Source organism: Papaver somniferum, unplaced genomic scaffold (genome assembly GCF_003573695.1).
Source record: "Papaver somniferum cultivar HN1 unplaced genomic scaffold, ASM357369v1 unplaced-scaffold_70, whole genome shotgun sequence".
NCBI classification, from domain to species: domain Eukaryota; kingdom Viridiplantae; phylum Streptophyta; class Magnoliopsida; order Ranunculales; family Papaveraceae; genus Papaver; species Papaver somniferum.
The window spans coordinates 269048-282298 of record NW_020649860.1 but is presented as its reverse complement, the minus strand read 5'-3'; the positions used below and the strand labels follow the sequence as shown (position 1 = coordinate 282298).

The following is a 13251-nucleotide window of genomic DNA, read 5'->3' as shown; positions in this document are numbered from 1 at the left end:
TTCAATTGGGATAGTTTAGAACACTACAGAGACGCAAACAATCGAGTTGCAGGAAACTGCCATTGCTGCTGCTGAAGAAGGAACGAAGAATATAAGACCCACCAACAACTGTCGTATTTGCTACAGTGTAAACGACACACATAGAGCAGTCTTATAAGCTACAGTAACAGTGATAGTTATCATTTATCGTACTTTGTAACAGTTCGGTTTGTAACAAATATAATTGTTATAAACCCGGTTTTATTATTTTTCTCCCATTTCATTGTTGTGAACACCTCTTTGAGCAATGAAAAATTCATTTGAGTGTGTTTTCACCATGTGGAGCTAGAACCTATCACTGGGACGACGGAGGAAGCTGTATTTCATCCTTGGGGTAATTTAATAAATTCGTTATTACTTTTGCACAAATTTTAAATGATTTATGATTTCTATTAATCAATTGTTATCTTGTTAGATAGTGTATGCTTAGTCTTAGATGCTTTAGATACACTATGCTTGTAATTTACAATTGATGTTTTACGAAATCTATTTTGGCAAAGAATAGAGTTATTGTTTCTTTTGTTTTGAGCTATAAATGTCTAGGATTAATTTATGAACCCCATGAACATGAAAAGCAGTGGAATCCCGAGTCCCGGTCTCTCTTCATCCTGTGACAAAATTTGTATATATATTTTCTTATTTGTAGTATTTTTATTTTATTAAAACTTAAAATCAATCCAACAAAGTCCGAGTGAACGACAACCTATTTACCACTATATAAAATTCTATCAATTTTTGGCGCCGCCGACGCGGATTTGTTTATAGATTTGTTTTTAGGTTTTATTTTATTTGTTCTTTTTTACGCGTTTTGGTATTTTTGTTTGCTTTCAGATTTGGAGCTAAGCTAAAGAAAAAGGGAGAAAGTGCTGAAAAGAAAGGCAAAGCCCAAAAAGGAAAGAAAAGAAAAATCCAAAAGGAGTGAAGAAGATTTTGTAAATAATTTTTTATTTTTTTTTAGAAACTGTAATTAAGGTTTTTATTTTTGGACTTTTTTTTCTTTTTTTTCTTTTTGGACTTTATTTTTGGACATTTGACATTAATTTTTTTAAACCCTACGGAAGGGTAGTTTCAAATATAAACTGCACATGGAAGGACGGCGATTACGATATCGCCTCGGTCCCTCGGGTTCGTACATGACATAGGAGTTGTGGCCCGAGTCGACTTCAACGATCATCCCCCGTCTGGAACGGGAGGTAAGAATTCTAAACACCCGCGAATCCGCTGTCAGCGGGTTTACTGGCTGATTTTGTATGCATATATGTTGAGGAATCGAATACGGCTGTTTTAATTTCCTAGTAAAGGACAAGGCCTGGACATATAAGATAAGGGTTCGGATTTCATCACCGTTCTCTTCTTGCCCGCCTTAGGAAAACGAAACCAAACGCGAACCTAAGCCTAAAATTTTTGACTAGAACGAGACCGATAGGGTAACGAGCTTAATAGGAAAGTCATTCGAAAAATATTGGTTACTCTTTTAAGCATACTTCGAAGTTCACGATGGTTTCTGTGAGTTGAATGCGTGACTGCGCCGCCTTGTAATACCAGTGAGGCCTTGGGTATCAAAGCTCCATCGAGCTTCCCTCGCCTCTATTCAACTTACTTTGACTCAGATTGATTCCAGAGGGGTTTGCTTAAATTGTAACGAATTCCCTTTCGAAGGATTAGAAGCTTGTCTAGAAACAATCTAAGTGGAGCATTCATGCTTTTTGTTTGCTAGATAAAATAGGCTTGTTGTGGTCGAGTCAGCCTTCTTTGTGTTTGTTTAGAATTCCCTTGCAGTTAGGATGTCGAACTGGTATTATAATAGTCAATACAATGAGTACCCGACTGAGCAGCTTGGACACTATCCTTTTTATGACCATAGTGTGAATAGTGATTGGGAACGCGAAACTTTTGAAGGTTATGGTCCATACCATTGTGATCCCAATTACTATCCACATACCCACCGGTCATACGAGCAAAATTCTGATAATTCCTCTTTACTAGAGTCAACATGTAAGTTAGCTGAGTCGACACGTAAGTTAGCAGAAATAAATAACTTAGTCATGGACGAAAGTAATACAACATGTGAACCTTCTTTCCTAGATAAAATCAGGAAGAAAATTTTGTTACAGGCCCAGAAAAGAACTGCTCGAAATAATCTTAATTTCCAATATAGTGTTTCCGGTAGTACCCTTGAACATGAAGATAAATATTCACATAATCAAGATGACGAGGTTATAATTGGTAACACTACTTGTTCAGATAAGGTTCAACCATTTTCATGTTATTATAATGATGATTATGATGAGGATAGTGTTGATGAAGAATCAGACACATATAGGCATAGTGATCAGGAATTTGTTACTCCAATTGAGCTTTATAACGATAATATTATTTATAGTTCAAATTCAAATAATTTTAATAATTATTCACCTGTTCAAAAGGACGAGGATTTGACTAGAGATACCCCCGTTTTAGACGATGTAGTATTTCCTTTTGATTACGATGCTAATAATGGTTTAGAGAAACGAGTTTCTTTTGAGAATATTGTTTTAGAGTCTAGCGATTTAGAAACATTAGTCTTAAACAAAGAAAATGAACTCGTAGAGATGAGTGAGGATGAACCAGACTTAGAAAAATCAATTGACCATTTTCAGAAATCTAATGACCTTGAAATTAGGGAAGTTGTGACTAGTCTTTCTAGAGACACTGAAAACTCTAAGTTTGGGGGTGATTATCATTCTCCATATGCTTTAACTCTTAGAAAGGTCCCTCATTTGGGACTTGATATATGTGCCTTAACCATTGTGCCGGATTACCTTCATGCTAGCTCTCCCGAACCTAATAATGTCCAGGAAGAAGTTCAGTTGCTAGAAACCCATCCTATGGTTGATGTGGTTAGCCCATGCTATGATACCAAGATCGACTTTGTTTTCCCACCAAATATTTTTCAACCAATTGTGGGAACTTATGATTTTCAGATGTGTCGGTTTTTAAGTTTTGAGACTGAACCTAATTACTTTAGGAGAATAGGGTCGACACATTTTCTTAAGGAAGACCACCTCTTTCATTGTGGTCAGCTGTATGAGTCAAATCTGATTGACTTAGAGGATCCCCAGTTATTCAGGATTTTGTTATGCGCTTCTAAGTTCTTACTCGAGTATTTCCAGACTCTTCAGCCTGATCTTCAGAATGCCTTTGAGGAAATCCAACCAATGAAAGCTTTTTATTTAGACCCTTTTATAGAGCTTGAACCTGAACCACAACTAGATGTAGTTGTCTTAAGCAAGGGTATGTTCGATATCTTCTTGGTCTGTTGAAGTTTCCTCTTCTTGTGGGTAATACTTTTTGATCCAGATGACCCACAATTCTTCCGGCTACTGCTATATGATTCTACGAGGTGACTAATTCTTCCAATGTCTGGCTGAAGACTTTAAACTTAGCACTTCTTGGGAGGTAACCCATTTTCATGCGACACGGTAATATTCTTCCTTATTTATTTTCCCTCAAGTGGTAATAGTTTCTCCTTGTTCATGTTTTTAATTTTATATTTAGAACATTGAGGACAATGTTAGATTTAAGTTTGTGGGTAAGGGAGAAACTTCTAGCGTCACATAGTATCCGGTTAGCTAAGTTCACATACTGTTTCTCGCCTAAAAGATAGAAATTGGAATTGCTAGGGATAACATTCTATTGAGACATTAGAGAAAAATACATTGAGATCTTTGAAATTCAGGAGAGAACTTGTTCCTTTTAGAGGGTAACCGTGATGGACCTAACCATCCATGATGGAAAGGCAAGTAGGTCAGAAGGAAATGCCAGAAAGACAAAGCAACCTCACAATGTAGTCTTAGTTACTGGAATACGACTCTCTCCCAGTAGAAACTTATCATCATCAACAAGCGGGGCGGCATCAAAATCTATGAAGAAAGTTGAAGACGTTTAAGGTTTGGAAGCAACAATAGAAAAGAATAATTCAAAAATCAAAGCTGAAGACTTAGTTACAAAAAGTTATAAGAGCAAATGATATAAGTTGTTGAAGTTCATGATACCAAGACATCACAAGTTGCGAAGATCCAAGTTCTAAAGTCCTTCTCTCATGGCCATTTAAATTTTTGTCTTGTTATTTTTGTGTTGAAAAAAAAAATGAAAAAAACAAAGAAAAAAAATGAAAGAAAAAAATTGAAAAATGAAAAAAATCATCGTTACGTTTTGTTCAATAAGGAGGCCATAGGGAAGTAGAAATCTATAAGGAAGTTTCAAGCATGAAATTAAGGAGAAAAGTTAAATTGTCAAGGTTCTACGAGGTTCGAGAGTTTATCATCAACAGTTGAAGCCGAAGAAGACGTTGTTTCTACTGAGTACTATGAGAGAGTCGAAGAGAGATGCATATTGGTTGCTTTGTTAGTTCGCTTTCAATCTGGCACAAGATCTTTCCAGCACTGGTTCAACTCATCACACGTAATTAGTCCAGCTGTGTAGCAGATGTCCCTCTCATCTTTATCTCTCTCCTAATCTTATCCAGTTGTAAATCAGCGGACGCATCTTACAATGTTTATCTAGCTGTGTAGCGGATATCTATTTATCTAGCAGTGTTGCTGATGTGTCTCCCCTTTTCTTTAATCAGCTTTAGAGCTGGCACCTTTAATTTCTATGGCATTCTAGTTACTTGGAGATAGGTTGAGAATTTGTATGTCCTCATAGCTCTTTGGATACTTGTGACCAATTAGAAGTCATGGTTTTGTGGGTACACCTCTGGTAAACCCTCACGAGATTAACTCGGTTTTATTTTCTAGATTAATTTTGCAGGAGGACTAGCAAATAATAAGTTTGGGGGTATTTGATGGACGTATTTATGTGTCTAATTTGTCCTCAATGTTCCATATTGTTAGTACTCGATTTCGTACTTATTATGGTATTTTGTGTGTTTGTAGGTATTTTTTGGAAATAAATATTTTTGGAAAAATGGGCTCGAAAAGCTGTCTAAAGCACCTGGAGGACATGTGTTATTTGGACTCTCACATTTGGATATGGGGTACTCAATTACTAAGGGGCACCTCTTTCGATAAGGGCAACCGTTTTTACTATTCACACCCCCAGGACGTCACCTGCTAAGGGCACCCCTACTCTGGATAAGGGGCACCCTTCTTCATCGTTTAAACAGTGCAAAATGGCGGGAACATATTTCAGTTTGCTGTGTACTATTCTGTTGGATTTTCGGAGGGATTACAGTGAGATTAAATCACTGATTTCAATTGGGATAGTTTAAAACAATACAGAGACGCAAACAATCGAGTTGCAGGAAACTGTCATTGCTGCTTCTGAAGAAGGAACGAAGAACATAAGACCCACCAACAACTGTCGTATTTTCTACAGTGTAAACGACACACAGAGAGCAGTCTTATAAGCTACAGTAACAGTGATAGTTATCATTTATCGTACTCTGTAACAGTTCGGTTTGTAAAAAATATAATTGTTACAAACCCGGTTTTATTATTTTTCTCCCATTTCATTATTGTGAACACCTTTTTGAGCAATGAAAAATTCATTTGGGTGTGTTTTCACCATGTGGAGCTAGAACCCATCACTGGGACGACGGAGGAAGCTGTATTTCATCCTTGGGGTAATTTAATAAATTCCTTATTTACTTTTTGCACAAATTTTAAATGATTTATGATTTCTATTAATCAATTGTTATCTTGTTAGATAGTGTATGCTTAGTCTTAGATGCTTTAGATACACTATGCTTGTAATTTACAATTGATGTTTTACGAAATCTATTTTGGCAAAGAATAGAGTTATTGTTTCTTTTGTTTTGAGGTATAAATGTCTAGGATTAATTTATGAACCCCATGAACATGAAAAGCAGTGGAATCCCGAGTTCCGGTCCCTCTTCATCCTGTGACAAAATTTGTATATATATTTTCTTATTTGTAGTATTTTTATTTTATTAAAATTTAAAATCAATCCAACAAAGTCCGAGTGAACGACAACCTATTTACCACTATATAAAATTCTATCAGTAGGCCCTGGCCGTATCCGGCTATTATGATCCAACTAATTAAACATGCTATTATGATCCGACTAACTAACACACTATAATATGACACGATCAATTAAATATTATGAACGTTCTGCTATGACCCGACTAACTAAATAAGCTCCCGACTATTATAGACCAACTAAAACACTAATTTTAATATGGGCACTACATTTGCCTTCAAAATTTCTCCACCGTCGGGACCGTAGGCCCCGGCCCTATCAGGTTGATATGGTCCAACTAATTAAACACGCTACTTTGACCCGACTAACTAACACACTGTAATATGACACGAACAACTAAATATTGCGACCGTTAAACACGACAAACTAAATATGTGGGTGCGATATCTGTTTTTAAATTTCGTCCACCGCCGGGGCCGTAGGTCCCGGCTTTCCGGCTACTATGATCAAACTAATTAAACACGCTACTGTGACCAGACTAACTAACACACTTTAATATGATACGACTAACTAAATTATGTGGGTGCTATATCTGCTTTTAAATTTTGTCGCGGCCTTGGCTTTCCGACTACCATGATCAAACTAATTAAACACGCTACTGTGACCAGACTAACTAACACACTATAATATGATACGACTAACTCAATATATGGTCGATATATCTGCTTTTAAATTTTCTCCACGGACGGGCCTATGGCCCCGGTTTTCCGGCTACTATGATCAAACTAATTAAACACGCTACTGTGATCCGACTAAGTAACACACTAAAATATGATACGACTAACACAATATGTGGGCACTATATATGCTTTTAAATGTTCTCCAGGTCCCGGCTTTCCGGCTACTATGATCAAACTAAGTAAAGACGCTAATATGACCCGACTAACTAACACATTATAATATGACACGACCAACTAGATATTAGGACCTTTCTTCTATGACCACTGACTAAAATTGCATGAAAAGATACTGATCGACCGACCAAATAAATGAAAAACAAACAAAACTTAAGTGAATCTCCATATTTGATTTGAAAAACTCGGTAAGAGGTTGAGTGCCGGCCACAGGCCGGCGTGATACCTAGTCTTTTTATTAAAAAGAAGTGGTGGTTATGATGGGGTCATTCCTGTTCGTCGGATTCGGCGATCCTGGGTCAGGAATGAGTAATTTGGGTAGGGAAAGGGAGGGATAAAAAGTTATTCGAGAGACATAGCCACCATCGGATCGAGAGATCCTGGGGCCAGGATATATCGTGGGCGAGAGATATATCCGTTCCTCTAAATCCTCAGGAGTAATTCGGGGCCGTCGATTTCTTCATCCCCCGAAAAACACTACAATATTTATCCTTCTTTTAGGATTCGAGCACAACTGAAAACATTCTCACTCTTTCTCTCTTTAGCCTCGCTCCAACATAGATTTCTGTAACTTTTGTTTTGATTTTTGATTCTTTGTAGTTTATTATGGTTCGACTGTTATGATGCAGCGCTTCGAAGAGTTCTAAATCTTCTTTCTCAGAAGATAATCTCCAGAAAATATATGTTGTATCAAACCCCAATTTTTCAAATTCTTATATCATATCAACAGGGTTTTTAAATTCATTGTTATGTTGAGTTATGGGGTTCCTCCTCTTCATGGTGCTCGGTTCAGGCAAGATCAGTGTCGCTCCTTCTCCTGTTCAAATCAATATGTCTGGATAATTGCAGCCACTAATGTTGTTTGAACCAATCTCTATACATCAAATCAATCAATTTGTACCACAAAGGTAATTAAAAATCAAAATTTTACAACGAACTGAATCTTGAAATCCTTTCGACCCATCTCTAACAATTCGTGGTGATAAATCTAAACAGGCTAATGGGTTGTTGACATGGAATTAATGTCTCGAAACTGTAGATATTTGGGAAATATCTTTGACAATTAGTTGGATCGAGAGGACAAATGAACAAATGGGTTGTTGTTGCTGCCGTTAAATTGGTGAACCCAAACTTTTATTGAACTTGAGGAGTCAATTCTATCTGGTGATGTGGCTGCTAATGCTTTACATGATTCTGAGCATCAAATTTTCTGGGAGTTTTTCATTCGGTTTTGGTATATCCAATTGATCAGAGGCTTAAAAATCCTAGGGCTTTAGCAGGCTTTATATAATCAGTCACCGGAAGATGTAGATGTACACCACATCAATGACAAGGATGACGAAGTTTTGTGGCAAATTCACTGTTTGATAGTTCATGAAGTATGGGTTTTATCTTGGTTTGGTTCTTTGCTGGGGTTTTAGCCTTTTAGGTAGTTATTTGAGATTTGAAGGCAAGGAAAAGTGTTTCTTTTTGGGTTACAGGATATGAGAACTTATCGAACGGCCTCAATTAGAACTTAGGGTAGCTGCAATCCATGTGAATTTTTAAGAGACGAACTCTGCTACAGTAGCTGTGTTGGGAATATCTTTAATGGTATTAATGTGGAGCACATCTTAACAAAGATTAAATTTGAGCATTCTTTCCAGGTGCTGTCGCGAACAGGTAAGAGGTTCTTTGATCCACCCAAGTCTGTATTTGTTTAGGTTTCTTCGTAACTTGACATCCCTGTGTACATTATTTATCTTACCACCAGTTTCAAATTTTACAAGGGAAAATTGAAGATTCATGTAATAGACTTCTTTTTTGTATTTGAGAAAAATTCTATGTTTGCTGATGATCAACTGGAACTGCCAGTGGATCAGAGTCCCACAAATTGTTGTGGTTCAAGCACTCTAGGACTATGGTTTTAACTCTTTGATCATTTCAAATTCTTTGAATTCACCCTAAAAGTTACTTATTTTACTCCGGTAGTTCACTTGATATGAGACGATTGGGCCAAGCCAGAACTAACATGTCACTTATTTTTTCAAGGCCTTCATATGCAACCGAAGCATTAGAAAACGTATATGAGGCAATTGTTAGTGCTTAGCTTGGTCTCAAAGATGTTCTAGAAACTGTTTAAGGAAGAAATATATGTTTTTAAACCACCCTATAAAAAAAATTAAGAGGAAGTGAGAAAATCAGCAAACGTGGAATTTATTTTTATCAGGGGTTTCTTACTTTCTTAGTTGGTGTTTACAAGTTTTCTTAGTTGGTATGAATTGAAGTCTTTCCTCCTGACCCAGAATTCGTCTCATGCCAGAAAACTCCTCGATTTTTGCTCTAAGAAGTAATTTGTATCATGGTAAAGCACGCATCACGTCATTCGTGCTAGAAGCATGAATTATGATGCTGAGAAGAAGAGATTGCTTGGTCGAGTGGATTTTCAAGAATCTGAAAGAGGTAAATGGAATATTGGATAGAAGTTTGTTGCCATTGAGGAATAATTTCTGATTTTTGATATGATTCCGTTTTTGCCTCTTATTTATTTTGCATTAGGATGGTGGGAAACATAATGCTAAAATTTGTGGAGGACTCGCTAAAGAATGTTGCAAGGCTGTAGAACGAATAGATGTGGTGTTGATGACGAAAAAGGGAAGTGATGGTAATGTTTGTATTATCTGCAAGCTTGGTGGGAGCGGGATGCTCATGTGGGTTACATTTGCTCTTTTCATCATCAGTTCATTTTACACTGGCACTCAATACCAAAATTTCAAGGTAGACACACATATAATAAATTTATGTGAGACTCCTCTAGCAACACCTAGAGAAATGTTGGTCTACTGAATTAATTATGTCATGAATCCTGTCCACTTCTTTCTGCTAGGATACTAATTTAAGATAATTATTATTTTTTTGGTGAGCCATATTTATGTAGACCATGACTTAAATTGTTTTTCTCATGTTGAACTGCAGGTGTTGTGTTAAGAAGAAGATTCAGTAAGGTGCGCATTATTTTCCTGGAGGAGTAGACTCCAATCTGGACGCCAAAGATTGTGGTAAGCTGGTAGTGTATGGTTGTTTTCTTATTTATACACCGCTTTTTGCTTGCAGCCACTGTAAGTACTCCATGGTGACATCGGGTTGGGTTTATGTTCAAGTAAAGGTAGAAAAGCTTATGCCATTATTCAATTTTATCTTTTAAACAAACAGGTTTAAGTGTGTTTTCAACTTACATTAGGAAATCATATTTGATGTCTTAGCTCAAACGGCAGAGCACATGGCTTTCACCCATGTTTATTGTGGGTTCAACTCCCACAGATGGCTTGGTTATATGAGTAACCAAATTTGGAACCAGTTTAAACTCTAGATTTCCTACTTTAACTAGATTTCCTAATTTAACAAGATTTCCTAATCAAGAAATTCAAAACCAGTTTAAACTATGGATTTCCTAATTTATCTAGATTTCCTTAACCTCACAGTTCCCCTATATATCCTCTATATGTACACCTTTCTTAGCTGAATTGGATTTCCTATTCCTAACAGTTTTCCCACATATCTTCCTCTGTATATACACCTTGGAAAATGCTCAGTTTACACTTGTACCTGTGATTAAAGTCTGGCACCATCTGGGAACAAAGATATTGTCATAAAGCATCGTGAATATATATATTTGTTCAACTTAAATTAAATTATGAGGTAAGCATTCGATTGTGTAGTTCGAATTTCTGTATTCAAGATGGTTTGATTCTTATATTTGGTATTTCCTACCAATTCTTCTTATGAGGTAAGCTTTCGATTGTGTAGTTATTCAAGCTGGTTTGTCTAATTGAATGAGTATATTTGTGTATCAGTTCTTCAAAGAGGCAGAAGACAACATCATCGCAAGCTAGCGAGGATGGGAAACAAACCAGTAATGTATGTTCCAAAATATGATTGTTTATATCGTTTGTTAATTTACATCTTATGCGTATTGTAGGAAAAGTCTGTATGATTGTTTACACTGTTTGTCATAACAATGAATTTCATTAATTTGCATCTTATGCGTATTGCAGGCAAGGTCTGTGGCTGCGAGGTTAAGGTGGGAAAAGAAAAGGCAGAGTGACGGGGAAAAACAAGAGCAGGTGGAGCGCGAAGCAAGGTTGAAGTTTGAACAACAACTTGAAATTGCACGACAGGTACTTTTTTAATACAGAATTGTGGGCATTGAAATTCAAGTAAGATTTGCTATGTATTGACACTACTGTTAATTGTTTATTCATCTAATTTGTGGTTCTCTTATTGCAGGCGGAGGATATTAGGCGGGAAAGAGAACAGTTCATAGCAGATAGGATAAAGATGAGGTTTCATTCTTTTAATTAACGTGTGTGTATAGATGGATGTATGGTTTGTGTTTAAAAGTATGATTATATTTTGGATGCGGTTTTCGGATGCGGAGAGTGGAGGGTCAACGCCGGCGTCGTTTGAACGAGGAGGAAGAAAAACGTGAAAGAAAACGTCAAGAATTATTAAATATTCGCAGTGCAGGGTCTGGGCAAGCAATAGAACAACAGGAGGGTGAGCATATCAATAGTTCATTAAATGCTCAGGTTCGTAAGTTATTTATTTACAGTAGAGACTATGAGAATGGTTACACTGTCGAGAGCAACATTGGTGTAGAAATTAATTTGGGAGGGAGTAGAGAATAATTAATGCGTCAGCAAACACAAGGCAATGGTGTTGTATTAGACGATAAATAATATAGACAACGTGTAATAGAGGAGAGGCAAAGACAAACTCAGGTGAACAGTGAATCAATATAATTCCAGTATATGTGGTTAGTTATTGTGTCAAAGTTTTATGTATATGCGTATATGCTTAAGTAAATATATTTCTTCGTTTTCCAGCGTTTTAGTCAACAACCTTGCACACAATACATACTCGGGGAAACTAAAGTATGGATCGATATTGATATTTTTCTTTGTGCGGGCTTAGTTTTTTAATTTGGCTTTTAATTTGTTTATTTTTCTGATATTCAGGCTAGGAAATATAAGAAGTATAATGATCGGAGAAAGGCCGAGAGAGCATCCAAAAAGGAACCAGTGCAGAAAGTTAAAAGCACTAAACAAGTATCCGCTGTAAGGATCTTATGTGTTGATTCAAATGTAAAATTTGTTATGTACCCACGTTATATGATTCATTATGTATTTTTTTTCTTTTTGAACTTTCAGACATGATCTGCAGCTCAGAAAGCGCGGCGGGCATCTATGAGAGAGAATAAGGGAGATATGGAGAGAATGGCTGCTAGCAGTGATGCTGTCACGGTTCCAAAATTGGGTTTGGTTCCCAAGGCACGCGTGCGTGTGCAGCCAGAAACATTGGTGAGTTTTTAATAGTTAATTTTTTTTACATCGATTGTTATGTTTGATAACTCTTTTTTTTTTAAAAATCAAAATTGCAGTATGCTTTCTTGACTGAGGAGGAAAAGTATAATATACTTTTAAGAAGTGGACAAATCAAGGAACAAGTTGTGGTGGGACAACAAGATGGCGTTTCTATTGGTGGACATATTCCAAAACATAATAAAATTGTGAGATTTCTTTAGAAATATTGGGGGTCAACCATTCATGCTTTATTTGGTGCAGGAGTTTTTTGAGGCATCGTAAATTTTTTATCTTTAATAACTTTAAGAGATAATTTTTACTATTTCAAGTTCTTAGTATTCTCATTAGGGTATTAAATCTTTAATTAACATAAATTTTAGATGTGGATTCTTTAAGTAAATATCCATTTAATTTTTTTCATTGGATTATATATTATATTTTAAGATATATAAGCATATAACAACTTTTCAAAAATCGCCAAGAGGTTGAGCGTTAGCACTATAATATGACACGACCAAATAAATATTGGGACTGTTTTGCTACGATCACACGAATTTTAATATGGGCACTACACCTGCCTTTAAATTTTCTACATTGCCGAGGCCGCAGGCCCCGGCCTCCTATCCGGCTACTAGGGTCCAACTAATTAAAAACGCTATTGTGACCCGACTTACTAACACACTATAATATGATACGACCAACTAAATATTTGGGCACTACATCTGCCTTTAAATTTTCTCCATTGTCGGGGTCTTAGGCCCCGGACCCTATCCAGCTACTAGGGTCCAACTAATTAAACACGCTATTGTGACCCGACTAACTAGCACAACTAACTAAATGTGACTGGGACCGTTCTGCTATGACCCGACCAACTAAATATGCTCCCGACTATTATAGATAGGACCAACTAATATACTAATTTTAATATGGTCACTATACCTGCCTTTAGATTTTTTCCACTGCCGGGGCCTATCCGGCTACTAGGGTCCAACTAATTAAAAACGATACTGTGATCCGACTTACTAACATAA

At 36.6% G+C, this 13251-nt stretch overlaps 1 long non-coding RNA gene across 10 annotated transcripts; it reads left to right on the top strand.

The window, feature by feature from the left end:
- Window positions 1-7409: 7409 nt before the first annotated feature.
- LOC113344059 lies at window positions 7410-12648 on the top strand. 10 transcript variants are annotated; one of them, XR_003357637.1, is made up of 12 exons: window positions 7410-7786; window positions 7875-8540; window positions 9181-9320; window positions 9417-9635; window positions 9834-9916; window positions 10451-10556; window positions 10712-10775; window positions 10913-11035; window positions 11145-11791; window positions 11876-11974; window positions 12068-12217; window positions 12298-12648. It is a non-coding gene; the product is annotated as an uncharacterized LOC113344059 (long non-coding RNA). The 10 variants fall into 10 exon arrangements; XR_003357635.1 differs by having other exon boundaries at window positions 10451-10775; XR_003357634.1 differs by having other exon boundaries at window positions 10404-10775.
- Window positions 12649-13251: the final 603 nt, after the last annotated feature.